Here is a 13,075-nt window from a genome sequence, read left to right as displayed (position 1 = left end):
GCTGTCTATGATTCTTTGAAATCTTGTCTTTCAATCCATGTAAAGCTGTTATTGGTATGTGCAAGGGTTCGTGAATTATAATTCAATAACATAGCCTCTACAGGTATCATTGTTTTGGCAAAATAACAAATATTCCGAAAACTGTTGAAGGAAAATATGTGAAAAGTATACAAGAGCATGCAGGAAGTTCCAGAGAATTGAAAAACACTACTTAATATAGTGTGTCCCATTTGAAGAATCAAAGTCACCCTTTATTTTTCTTTTGTGGGGCACCCGATATATTCGAAAATATTTTGAGGTCGTGCTATTCATGGAGTAATTCAAGTTTGCATCAAAAAATTTTGCTTAACTTTGACGGTTACGCTTATATCGTCCACTGCGGCGCTAGTGGGACACCCTGTAGAGGAACAACTGATCTTCTTCGATGAAGATAATATCATACAAGAAGGAGAAATCATCTGAAAGTTTTAATTCCAAGAAGAATTCACAAAAATGGAATCGAAACATCCATAGAAACTCAACATAGAACGAACTCGAAAGAGTACCTACTAAAGTACCTATAAATCTAATATCTCCAACAGAAACCAAGATAGGTATATAGCGATATAAGAAACATTCGTAATTTCGCAGAATCGCCCGGTAACTCGAGGACGAAGCAAGATATTAACGATCTCTTATCTAATTATTTCGAAAGAAGAGAGCGGGATTTCTTGAAGTTTTTTTTCTGATCTCTAGTTCTCGAGATGTTCTCAGTGAGCATCGAATTTGGGACTCCCACTACAGGCTGAAAAATGGATATTTTTCGGGAAAACAATTGGATTAAATATAAAAAATTCTCGATAAATTTTGTAGGTCTTCCGAAGGCTATTCTAATGAATCGACAATTTACTAGCATTGGAAATATGGAAAATTTTTCGAATTCTCTATTCACAATGTTCGTCAAGATTCATTTCTTATTACAATTAAGTGTTTCTTCTGATAACGAAAAAATACAAAAAAAACAAAGAATTTAGTTGGATTCCTTTTTCCGTGAGCTTTTCACACACATGGTATATGTTTTCATTTTAAAAACGGAAGTTGGATGGGGTACGGCTAAGGAGTTGAAAAACTCTTTTATTGCCTGAAAATAAGGGTAATCAAAAATAAATTGACGGGTTTCAGTGTTTTCATTTCGAGTTATTGGTTGAAGAAATATTAATTTCATTCAAGACTTATGCACAACCCCCCCGAAAATCAACCCTAGCCTCGACCATGACTAAACTTGATATTTATTGAGTCTATGGTGATCAGAAAACTTTCATGACCATTATTGACTCGATGGGCGTTGCCGGATTGTGGAAATGACGTAGAATGTTCATAAGAGAGCACCTTCAAAATAAGAATTTTCGTAAGCAAATACAGACAAAATGCAATATATTAAATTTCGAAAAAAAAAATTTCGATATACATAATTGGGTTATAAGGATTTTAATGACATAAATTTTGAAATTTAGGAAAATAGCCCATTAGTTACAAAGTTACAGGATGTTGAAAGTTTGATTTTTTTTTAATGGATGTTTGCATCGCAGGTGGCATTTCTAGCATCTTTTGTGGAAAAATCAAAATGAAAATAAGTTCCTATAATAATAAATTGAAATTATTAAAAACAAAATGAATTAGATACCGTTTTTATTTTGATATTGACGACCTTCCGTTCAGTAGCGATTTTCTCAGAATTGATTGAAATTACGCAAAAATGTTGGTTTCGAAAAGTCAACAAAAAAACAAGGAATTCATTTTGAGTTTTGGAATATACCAGTAGCTCACGTCAAAAAAATCCTTGCGAAATAATTGGAAAACAACTTGGGAAAAAATATCACCCTGTGGATTTTCATCCATATTTGGCACAATCGATTATATAGAGGCCTCAATGGATGTGTCAAATTTGAGACGAATATTTCGAAAACTGCAGGAGTAATGAGAAAAAAACTGAAAAAAATTTAAGCTTCAAACGCCCTGTAGCTCCGTAACTAAGCGCTTGAGGACATATTTTTTTTCCCTTAAAATTACGCAGGTAGAATATCCCTAAAATCATTGTACTGAATAAACATATCTACTGCATAGGTAGGTATCATCCAAACACGAAATAACAATACAAGTGGTCCTTATTTGGAGGACGGATTATAAAAGACATTTCAGGGAGGACGTTTTCTACATGGCGTTCAAGAATGAATACGGTAGAAAAATTAGTCCTGCGAAGTGGGCTTACAGTTAATACAATATAGGTATGAATGAAAAATCCGATATTTCAGTTAGGAGGAATAATAAATCGTATACACTATATATATAATTCATTTCAGTATAACATCAGATTTTTCATTCTTTCACTGTTGTAGAACTACAGTCTGAATTAATGAATAGAAGAAAATTGTTCTGATCACAATGAAATTTTATCAGTTCCTTATCGACGAAGAACAATTGAATTCATGCCAATTCCTAACAAAACTTTCATTACTACATGAATGGTTCGAGACTTTTTTGCATGAATAAATCGCATTCGTAAATAATCAGCTCAATGAGAACTTTCAAATAAAAAAATATTTATGGGATTGAGGATTGAGGGTAAATCAATGGAAGATGAAGAATATCTTACCTGATTCTAATACGGGAAACTAGGTAATAAGGTTGATGATTATATATGAAATATCTTGTGTTCAGCAAATTCCACCTGCTCTACAAATTCAGGAGTAACTCCAGAAATTGTTACCTTCCACACTATCCTGATCGAAATCCGAATGATAACACAAGCAGCGGTACTGTTCACCTCCGCACATCACAGATGACTTTACACAAACGCCGATAGCCGGTGTGTATATAGTAATTCTACACCACATTTTCCTAGTTGCATGCGCAATGGTGTTCTTCGAGATCGTTGATCTATTTTTGATGTATATAGTTTTTTTTCTATAATATTTCACAGTAAATTTTAATGGCATATGAATGATTTCATTATATGACAATTGGATATTTGATGGGGCTGCGCGGAACCACGCCCTCGAAAGATTTTTGACCTTTCCCAACAATATATGTATTAGGGGTTATAGTAAGGGAAGAAAATCGATCCGTGAATGCGCACATTAAAATTTACCAAATTATCACTTCCCAAATGAATTACCGGTTAAAACAAAAACACCAATGCCAAAAATGAGTAGATTTTGGATAATCTTTAATTCTGAGTTCAGTTCCGAATCCCACTGATTATACAGAGTGTCCCAAGCTCAGTGCACAGTGAAAGCACGTCGAGACCTGGAAGCGATAAAGCCGAATCAATCGTTCGCGAACTAGAGTTTTCCGAGAAACGGGGTATTGTAAGAACCGGTCTTCACTCCTCTTCAATGTTTGGTTCTTTAAATTATTGGCGAGAATTGATATTTCAAGTATCCGAAAAGTGTCTATGACTTACTTACCGTCTGTGATCTGTGATTACTGAAATTAATTATCGCTGATATGAAAATGTTTTATACTTATTGTATTCATTGGGCTCATTATGAATCCACATTTGTTTCTAAAAGTCAATTCAATTTTGAATGAAACATACCTAATCAGAGGAATAAAAAAATTTCAATTGATAAAAATAACGATCTAAATCACGTATCCAGAACTTGAAAAGTAAAGAAAAGGATATTTAGTGGATATGTGTATAAATCAGTTACGGCCGGTTTCATAAACAAACCTAAAGTCGCTTTAATTTTAAAGCTTCCTTTAACCTTACTAAAAATGACAGTAAAGGAAGCTTTAAGCTTAAAATGACGTTAAATTATTTAACTGGACGTTGTTCTTTACAATACCTATAAGGAATGTATAGAATACCTGTGGAATTTTGAATATTACAGGCCTAGGCATGGTGTACTATACCCAGGGATTGTATACTCTATTCACATTTATTTTAGCAGTCGGTTGGACATGATATAACAATAATTTTCTCAAGCTTTTGTAACTAAAACGGAGTAAGGTTGGTACTGATGAAATGCCGTTAATGTCATAACGCCGTTGTCACAACTAATATCAATTTTTATTACGAAAATGCCGATAGTGATTGAAAAGAGAGACAGGTTTCAGGAAGTGCTATTTAGAATTCAGGTCCGCTCATTCAAATAGTTATACCCTGATATTCTAAAATCCACAATACGTCAGACGGTAGCGATTGTAGCGAACAAATTCAATGTAAGAGAATTTGTATAATGTTTCATCTGAATCTAAACGACTTATATTTCAGCTGAATATTTCCACAATCAAAAAGATTGTAAATGAAGAGGATGTCAAAGAATTTCCTTCTATTGGGAGACCCAAAAAAAGTGGTGGCATTTGAGAATTTTATGTTTGAGTGAATTAATGCGAAAAGTTTACTACAGGATTTTCGATTAATACCATCGTAGAATAAGTTCCCGAAAATTGATTTTTCTATTTTTTATTTGACTTGTCCTTTACATTGTAAAAATGTCTTAAGGTACCAATAAATACCTAATTATTATTATATCAATGTATTAAGTATCACAAATACGCGCCATTTGTCCTGTTAATTGTTTATTCATGTGAAATTTTTGTTCAAAGGTGAAGTTCATCTTGACTTGAAACTTCCTTTAATTCCTTTTACTTATATTGATGCAAGATAATTTTTGTTGAAGTATTTAACATTCTTGCAATTATCTGTTAATTCCTTCGGGAGATACCCATTCCCAACCACTGCATCATATGCATTTTATCTTCGGATTAATATTTCTGAAATCTACAACTGATGTAACGTATTCAAACTTCAGCCAACGAAGATAAAGAACATTTAACTCTCCTCAAGCTAGTGCATATCATGATATTATATTGATCTCTTGAATTTTCCATGCAAATAACTGGATTTGGTATGCCTTCAATCAATTTTATATAAACTTGTTGTTAAACAAAATTGTTAAACAATTATGTTCGTCACATATTTTCCGAAGAGATTCGACATTGTGATAAAATACGTAATAACCGAAAATTTTACGTAGAACGGGCAACATAGCGTTGATTTAAAACCCAAAAATGTTTTGACAAGCTTCATAATCGCACATTTTCGTACTATACAGAGTGAAATGTGTCAAATTATCATGGCCAACCGGGTGCTAAAATAAAAGTGAATGAAGTATGCAATTCGAATATCGATTGAATGATACTTTTGGCAGGTTTAGAAATAATGGAAGCGCATTATTTCTAAATCTTATTAGAGATAGAGGGAGATAGAAAAACTTTATTGCCATTAGTCAAATGGCTATCGACCGAGGTCTTCCTGCCAGTTACATTCACAATGATTATAATACAGAGTTATTTTATGTGAAAAAAAGCAGTTTATGTTAAAGTTAACAAATATTCAATAATTGGTAGCACTGGTAGTATGGCCTTAGGTGTGCTTTCAGTGTTATAATGGTGTATTAGTGGTTCTATAATAGCCTTGTTTGTATATGTTTCTTGATTAATTTTTTGCCTAGTTCTTGTAATCTTGATAATATTGGCTTTACTTCTGTTGATTCGTACAAAAGATTGTTTGGAGGGTTGCGTTTAAATCTTATTATCGGGAGAGAAAACTTAGAATAAGTTTCACAAAACAAAAAATAATTTGGTCCTTTTTCATCAATGATTATGTTTATGGTTTATATAAGTATAGCCCTGTATGTTTAGTCATAATTCAATTGTATTTGAACAATAAGGGCACTCATAAAAGTAACCCTCATTAAACGGTAGGTGGTAAAATCATAATAAAATTCACGTGAAATTTTCAACTTTGTGATTTCCTTGCAGGGTAATTTATTTTGCTCATATGACTGACAAAAATTTTTCAGCATTCAGAAAATTTTATTAAGAAATCTTGAAACTGAAAGGAGAAATATTGCACACAAAAAAAGTAAGTATTCAATATTTTTTTGAGAGTTTATTTATATAAATTACGGGCATTATTTCAATGCATTGAAATGATAAAGATTGATCAACTCGTTTTTCCTATTTATATAATAGGTTTTTTATTCACTAGCTCACTTAATCTAAAAGTGCACATTTGCCCTTTCTAGACTAAAATCTAGATTAAAAAAAAACTGACGAAATATTGCGCAATATTTTGTCAGCCCCTTATGCAAACAACGATCTATACCTACTTGAGAATATTGATGAGTCCGCATATTTGTCTGAACTTCCACAAAATTTTTGAATGTTCTATACTCTACAGTCCATAAAATATTCAATAAGTATAAAAAAAATAGGTACCTACTCCTTTTTTGTTGAATATTTCTTTACACGCATTCATTATTTCTGTAAAAAAATTGCAATTTAGTGGGTTATTGGGCATTTTTTGATATGGAATGAAGAATTTTTTGTTCATCATTGGCTCGCGAACGGGAAATGATCTCAATAGAAAAAATGATACGCCACTGAGATATTTCGAACTGAAAATTAATTTTGAAGTACTCGTTCAGTTTGTGACAGAAAATCACTCATCTAATAAAAACCTATTTTTTTTTAACTCTATCCGTCTGTTCCGATATTCCTGAACAGTACTGTCAGTATTTCAGAGAAGATGCCTATTGGCCCAGCCGTTCGAGTTCTATTGTTATTCGATTACTGGCCAGTAAAACCAGCAATATCGGAACAGGCCCTTAATCAAATTACCTACTACAGTGCAACCTTAATATAACGAACCTCAATATAACGATTTTCTCGATTTAACGAATTTTTTCCTAACCCCCTTGAATTGTCCATAAGAGTCAATGTAAAATATACCTTAACATTACGAAATTTTTTCACGAACAACCTCTTTAGAACGAATTTTCAACTATCAAAGAAAAGTGTAAATACCTGTAATTAACGAATTTTGTCCACTCAAAGTTTCTGTATAACGTTCCCACCAATATGACCCTCAATCCCATAGTATGTGATTCAGTCGCGACAGGCTTCGACAAGTTTTTACCGTAAAACAGTCAAAGTTGTTTGATGGCAAGTAAGGTAAACAGTACTGGCTCGTTGCAAATGCTGAGAAACGTAAACGATGTTCTTTATCAGTCGTAGAAAAGCGAAAATTATGTTGAAAATAATCCTAAGATGAAAAAATTAGACATAGCTAATAAGTTCGGGATTCCCCCAAGCACATTGGCTTCAAGTAGAGCTTTCAAATAGAAAATATGTTCATACATAGATTTGATAAAAATGTGTTCTCATTTATAAGTAGAAGTTGTTCGCTAAAACAAGATGAGTGCGTAATGTTAAGGTGAACTACAGTGGAACGTGGAACCTCGATATAACAAATTTTAGACCAATCTCACCTCAATATAACAAACCCTAGTTTAACGAATTACTTGATATAACGAATTTTCACTTGTTCCCTTTCGATTTGTTATATCGAGGTTCCACGGTATCAACATTCTGAAATAGGTACGAATATTTCAACGAAATGTCAAAATAGCGTTTTTTCCTTTTTAAGGTTTCAGTTTGGTATAACATAAATAACTAATCAGTTCTCAATCTAGAAGCACTTCAACATACCCCTTATATCATTAATCATTCGCTGGCAAAAGTTAAATAGCAAGCTGTCTTTATTTTCGATGAAGAACCACGACCTGAAATTTGTTGCACTCATTCACTAGCATTGAAAACAAATTGAACAATTTTAGAAATATATCCCAAATAACACGTGTTTGTTCTTGATGGTCTTCAAAATGTCCCAAACTTATGATCGATATGACAGAGATGATTTTTTTGTGCCATTCTTTTACTATTTTAATTATATTTATTCGAAAATTTTTGTGTGCATATTACCTACTTTTGTTAATTGATATTTAGTTTGGTTGAACAGTGAACAGTTGTGAAATTTGATACATTGATAGTTAAAAAATTCAAATGCAAATAAGAATTATTATTGTATTTTTTAGATGCCTACGTAGGTTATTTCTACATTGATCACTCCATTTTTTATTTACACTCTAATTGGCGCATGAGCCAAGATTATTTTTGACTTCATAAGTGGCCCAAAAGTGGTGAAATTTTACCACCCTGCTTTTTCAAATTAGAAAACCCAAAATTAGGCATATTTCGAATCTTCATAAAATTGTGATTCAATTGTCATTCACGGAATCCACGAAATATTAATGAATTTCGAAATAAAACTTTGTATCAGATTTTTCATGTTCCGTATGGGAATCAAAAATCGTTGCTTGTTTCGAAACATTTCAATCTAAAAAAAAAATAGGTTATCACAAAAATATCGGAATGGTCAGAAGAACTTGGCGGAAGAGCATTTTAGACAAAAATTTTACATACAAAAGTTTCAGGATTTTTCTCTGGCTATCAGATGGTAACTTTGGTTTCAACCATGACCATGATCTTCCAGGTGAATTAAAAGTCAAATGCGTTTTTCGTGGGGTGGGATACCAAAAAAAGAGCGAAAAATTTCACTTTCAGATATGACCTTATAAGTCATACCTGCCTTCTCATTAAGGCCCCCGCAATTTAAGGCCAAGCAAAATAACAGAACAGCCGGAAAACTACAGAGCATTTCTGAGATAAATATTGCCAAAGAAGTTTCAGGATTTTTTCTCGACTATAGTTACCATAATGAATTTGACCTTGACTCTGATCTTCTAGGTCGAATGCCATTTTTGGTTGGGTCTCATGATTTTGGAAAGATAAATCGAATTTTCGCTCGTTATATTTGTGGGAATCTTCCTATTGGGAAGAGCAGTTTTGACCTTTAAGTGACCTTGATGATCGGGGAAAAAGTCAAAAATAATTTCGGATAGTCAACATAATAGCCTGAAACTTTGGTATCTAACATATTTTTCTGAAAATTATTCTGCCTTTCTAGTACTTTTGTAACCTGAAAGTAAAAGACTTACACAGATTACAGAGTAGAAGAAGACTTATAAACGATCGTCATCTCTGTTACTATCATGATGTAGTTTTGATAACCGTTAATCATTTCACTGACCATTTCACAGAACTGGAGTCCGGGATAAGGATCATCATCATTCAGTTCCTTAACCAATCGTATTTTATAGGGATGGAAATTATGTTGTTTAAGGATTCTTGTGCGAGCGATTTTACACATTTTATTTTTTATCGAAAATCGAGGTGTTAAGTTTTTGTTACCTTATTGTATATAAATGTATTCATTTTACGAAACCGATCAAATTTGATTTGATTAATTCATATACAAGGTGTTTCCTAATTGAAAGTCAATACTGATGGGGGTAATTTTTGGGCCCATTTTAAGTAAAAAACTTTACATGAACATATGTCCTAAACGTCTTACCTTTCAAGATACAGGGTAGTAAAGTTTTCAAAAATAAATCATTTATTATCACTATCTACAATATCACTTCATATATTTCAATGAAATTTGTCATACATGTATATACTATGAATCAAGAGACATTTTTTGTATCACTTTTTTCTTAATTTCCACCAGTGGCGTTCGTACGTTATTTGACCTACCTATTTTGTCAGACAATGATGGTATGCCACAGATTTTTCCTGAAATAAAAATTATTTTTGAAATTCCCAATCATTTCTTACCAAAGTTGATCACTTGACTTTTTCAATACGATTCACGGTTTCCGCTTAAAAAAATAGAAACCGTTTCCCTGCATGATCATAACAATACAATATAATAATAATACATACATATGACAATACCACCATGCAGAGACATAAGTAGATTTAATTCTTTTAGATGAAACCCTTGCGTCGGTCTGAAAAAATTAAAAAGATCAAATTTGCTCATAGTTGAATACAGTCAGTGGCGTGCCTCTGACTGTCTAAATAATACCACCCTGTATCAAAAAAGACAAGAAGTTTTGGACATATGTTCATACGAAGTTTTTTCTTAATGGGCCCAAAAATCACCCCCATAAATATTGACATTCAATTAGGAAACACCCTGTATAATGACATCATTAGCACTCTTACAAATATAAATATTTTAACATTAGACAGTAGATTCTCGAGGTCCAACAAACACTTTTTTCCTTTATAATTTTTTTCGATTCCACATCTGTGGATCTTTTAAACAGAATTGTATTATAATTAGCCAAATTTTCCGAATATCACAGATATTTTTCATTTTTTTTTTTTCATATGAATTTGATAGCGTCCAACAACTTAGTTTCAAAATGAGGGTTCTTTGAATTTTTGGTATTTTTATGGTACGTAATGGCTTTGAGTAATACTCAGTTGAGTTAATACTCAATGGTAATGGTCATACTGAGAAAACTGGAAGACGTGGGTGATATATCGTGATCGAAAAAGATCTATCAAATAAATGAAAAACCGAAATTCCGAAAAACCGAAATTCATTTCTTTCGATAGAACCGTTTGTGAGATATGTAGAACTAAAAATAACATTTTTTATGGTTTTTCAATAGCCTGTATCTTTAAAACCGAGCCGATTCGGAAAAAACGGTAATGAAAAGAAAGTTCTCCTTTTGACCTCACCCTGTAGACATATGCGACAGAATTTAATTTACTCATTACATTACATTTATGTGCGGGAAAGTGACTCTTTGCGAAATACGTGCGAAAAAAGGGTTGAATGCGCACGCTTGTGGAAAAATATATTTTTTCTACAAGTGTTCAACCCTCTTACACACGAATTTCATGTAGCAAAGAGTCACTTTCCCAAAACGGTTCGGGAAAATCCTGCTATTTCTTTCCCGCACGCATTTGCGCACAAGTATACCACTTTCCACACTTGTTAGGAATATAACTATTAGTGCTCAATTGGGAAACAACTTCCTCATAGAAAAATGCTATATTTCAATTTTTTCACATATACACCTATCATGAATAAATTCGGTCATTTTTATCGCCTTTGAATCATATATTCAATTTACGATGCCTACTGAAACCAGCTTCTTCTTTCATAACCGGCCACATAAATTTTTTCAACATCCTTGGTCATTCTTGTTTAGAGGAGCAGTACATGTTTTATCTATTTAGAGTTCAAACCGACTCCATAAAATATTTGAGTAGGTAATACGGGTCGACTGATCAAATTCTTAAGGTCTTTTCAATCTGAATATGCATGGTCATTGACTACCTACTTATTTAATCACTAATACTCGATGAAACGGTCATGCATGCATGTATTTTTATAACTTGATTAGAAACAATAGAATTATGATCAAGTATCATACAATAATTTATCATATCATCAAATATTCGAGATTTATCGTAACTCGCGTAACATGTTTTAATTAATGTTGGTATAAGAATATTAATTTTGGACGAAATACTGCAGACAGGGCGCTCGGAAATCTGATTAAAACGCTCAAATGTAATTTTTTTTTCAAAGAAACGAATTCAACCAAACCTCATATTCCGTAGTCGAGCGGCTCGAAGAACATAGCGATCCTTTCCTATGATGTACCCACAGGCGGAGCCACTGAAGCCATATAATAGATAATATGCCAATATTTAAAAAATTTCTTAATTTCAATGGGTATCTAAATCGAGAAATGATATACCTTTACAGGGTGAGTCAAAAATGTCTACCGAGCTTACTGCGGTTGATAGTACATTGAAAAAAAAGTATGTATATAGTTTGATAAATGAACTCCTGGCCCAAAATGCATACATATTAAGGGAGATATATCCTTCCAAAGTTGATAAAATTAAAAAATTTCTTCGCATAACTTCTAAACTAATCTGAACGGTGAATGCCATAACAGACTCTCTTTATACCTCTATAAATATCTAATACATATTGTTATAAAGGGTGTTTTTAGAGGGTGAGTCATGATTTTTTTTGGGAAAACTTCTTTTGTTGTATTCGTTTCGGTGAAAAAATTCGATGAAGCGAAGAAAATTACATGAAAAAGGTACCCACTATCCAACCAAATACAAAAAATTGAACCGTTTTCGAGATATTCGATCTCTTGCAGTCACCTGATGTCATCCAAAAGTATTCATTAAAACTACTAAAAACAATTTACAACTTTTATTTTTATCCAAACCTTGTTGGGACCAATTTAAAAACAGAATGGCCTGCTAAAATATCTTTAACCATGAATCTCGCGGTGAATGAATCTGCTGACATCCTGTGACTACAAAAATTCAAATATCTCGAAAACGGGGTGTAAGGGGGAAGGATGCGTATTATAGCCTCTCCTCTCAAATGCCAACCTCACCTACTCGCGGTGCACCCTGTTCTTACGAACGAGTCTCTGGCGACCGAACATGAGCGGTATAACTCTGTTTCCCACAATTACCTATCCTAAACATTGGCTTGAGCAGGAAATGGCTCTATGTTACGTCTCAGATCTGGATTTTGTCATATGAAGAAGATGTCCTTCAATTTCAATTATTTTCAGCTTATTCTTTACACAAATACATCATCATTACACTTATACGGGCAAACAGAGAGTTTTTTCTGAGGTTTTTATCTCTGTTTTCATGTATCATACAAAGATATGTATGGTACCCCGTTGACATTTTTTCTCTGCTTACACTGAGATCTGGAACGAGGAACAGGTTTTTAGGATCTGTCTCTTGTTGCCATTTCTTTACACACGCTTCATTGTTTTCACATTTTTTTTACAGCTTAGAAAGCCTGCAGACCCTTTCCCCACCGCTGAAAGTGCATACATCATAGAAACATTTTTTCTTTCTATCATCTATGGATCCACAGATTACAGAGTAGAATATAATCTATAAAATCTTCGAAATCCACCAGGTCTCCACGTCGCACGAGTAAAGCTGCATTCACAATCAATTCGCGGGCCGAAGTGCACTTCGGCACGAAATTTACCATTCGCAATAATCTTGGAACCAAATACTCAAATGAATCAAAAATGTAACTGATCAAAACATAAGCATCAGCATCATCTATAGCCGGCACGAAATTCCTTGCCGAAGTGATAGTTTGCGACTTGCAAGAAATTTTGTCTTGAATTTCATTGTGAATGGTAACGGAGAACGCCATCTGCTAAGCTTCCGTGCCGAAGTGCACTTCGGCCTGTGAATTGATTGTGAATGTAGCTTAAATCCAGATTTAGCATCGTCGGTTACCCCAACTACTACTCAC

The 13,075-nt window shown here is 33.2% G+C and overlaps 1 protein-coding gene across 1 annotated transcript in view; it reads right to left on the bottom strand.

The window, feature by feature from the left end:
• LOC123306882 (oxidative stress-induced growth inhibitor 1-like) overlaps nucleotides 1–2,843 on the bottom strand; it is a 61,908-nt gene extending 59,065 nt beyond the window's left edge. Inside the window, exon 1 of the mRNA XM_044889063.1 lies at nucleotides 2,633–2,843. The gene's annotated coding sequence lies outside the window, so the exon portion shown is untranslated. The remainder of the gene's footprint in view (nucleotides 1–2,632) is intronic.
• Nucleotides 2,844–13,075: the final 10,232 nt, after the last annotated feature.

The sequence above is a fragment of the Coccinella septempunctata genome, chromosome 2 (genome assembly GCF_907165205.1).
Source record: "Coccinella septempunctata chromosome 2, icCocSept1.1, whole genome shotgun sequence".
NCBI classification, from domain to species: Eukaryota; Metazoa; Arthropoda; class Insecta; order Coleoptera; family Coccinellidae; genus Coccinella; species Coccinella septempunctata.
This window is presented reverse-complemented; position numbering and strand designations above follow the sequence as displayed.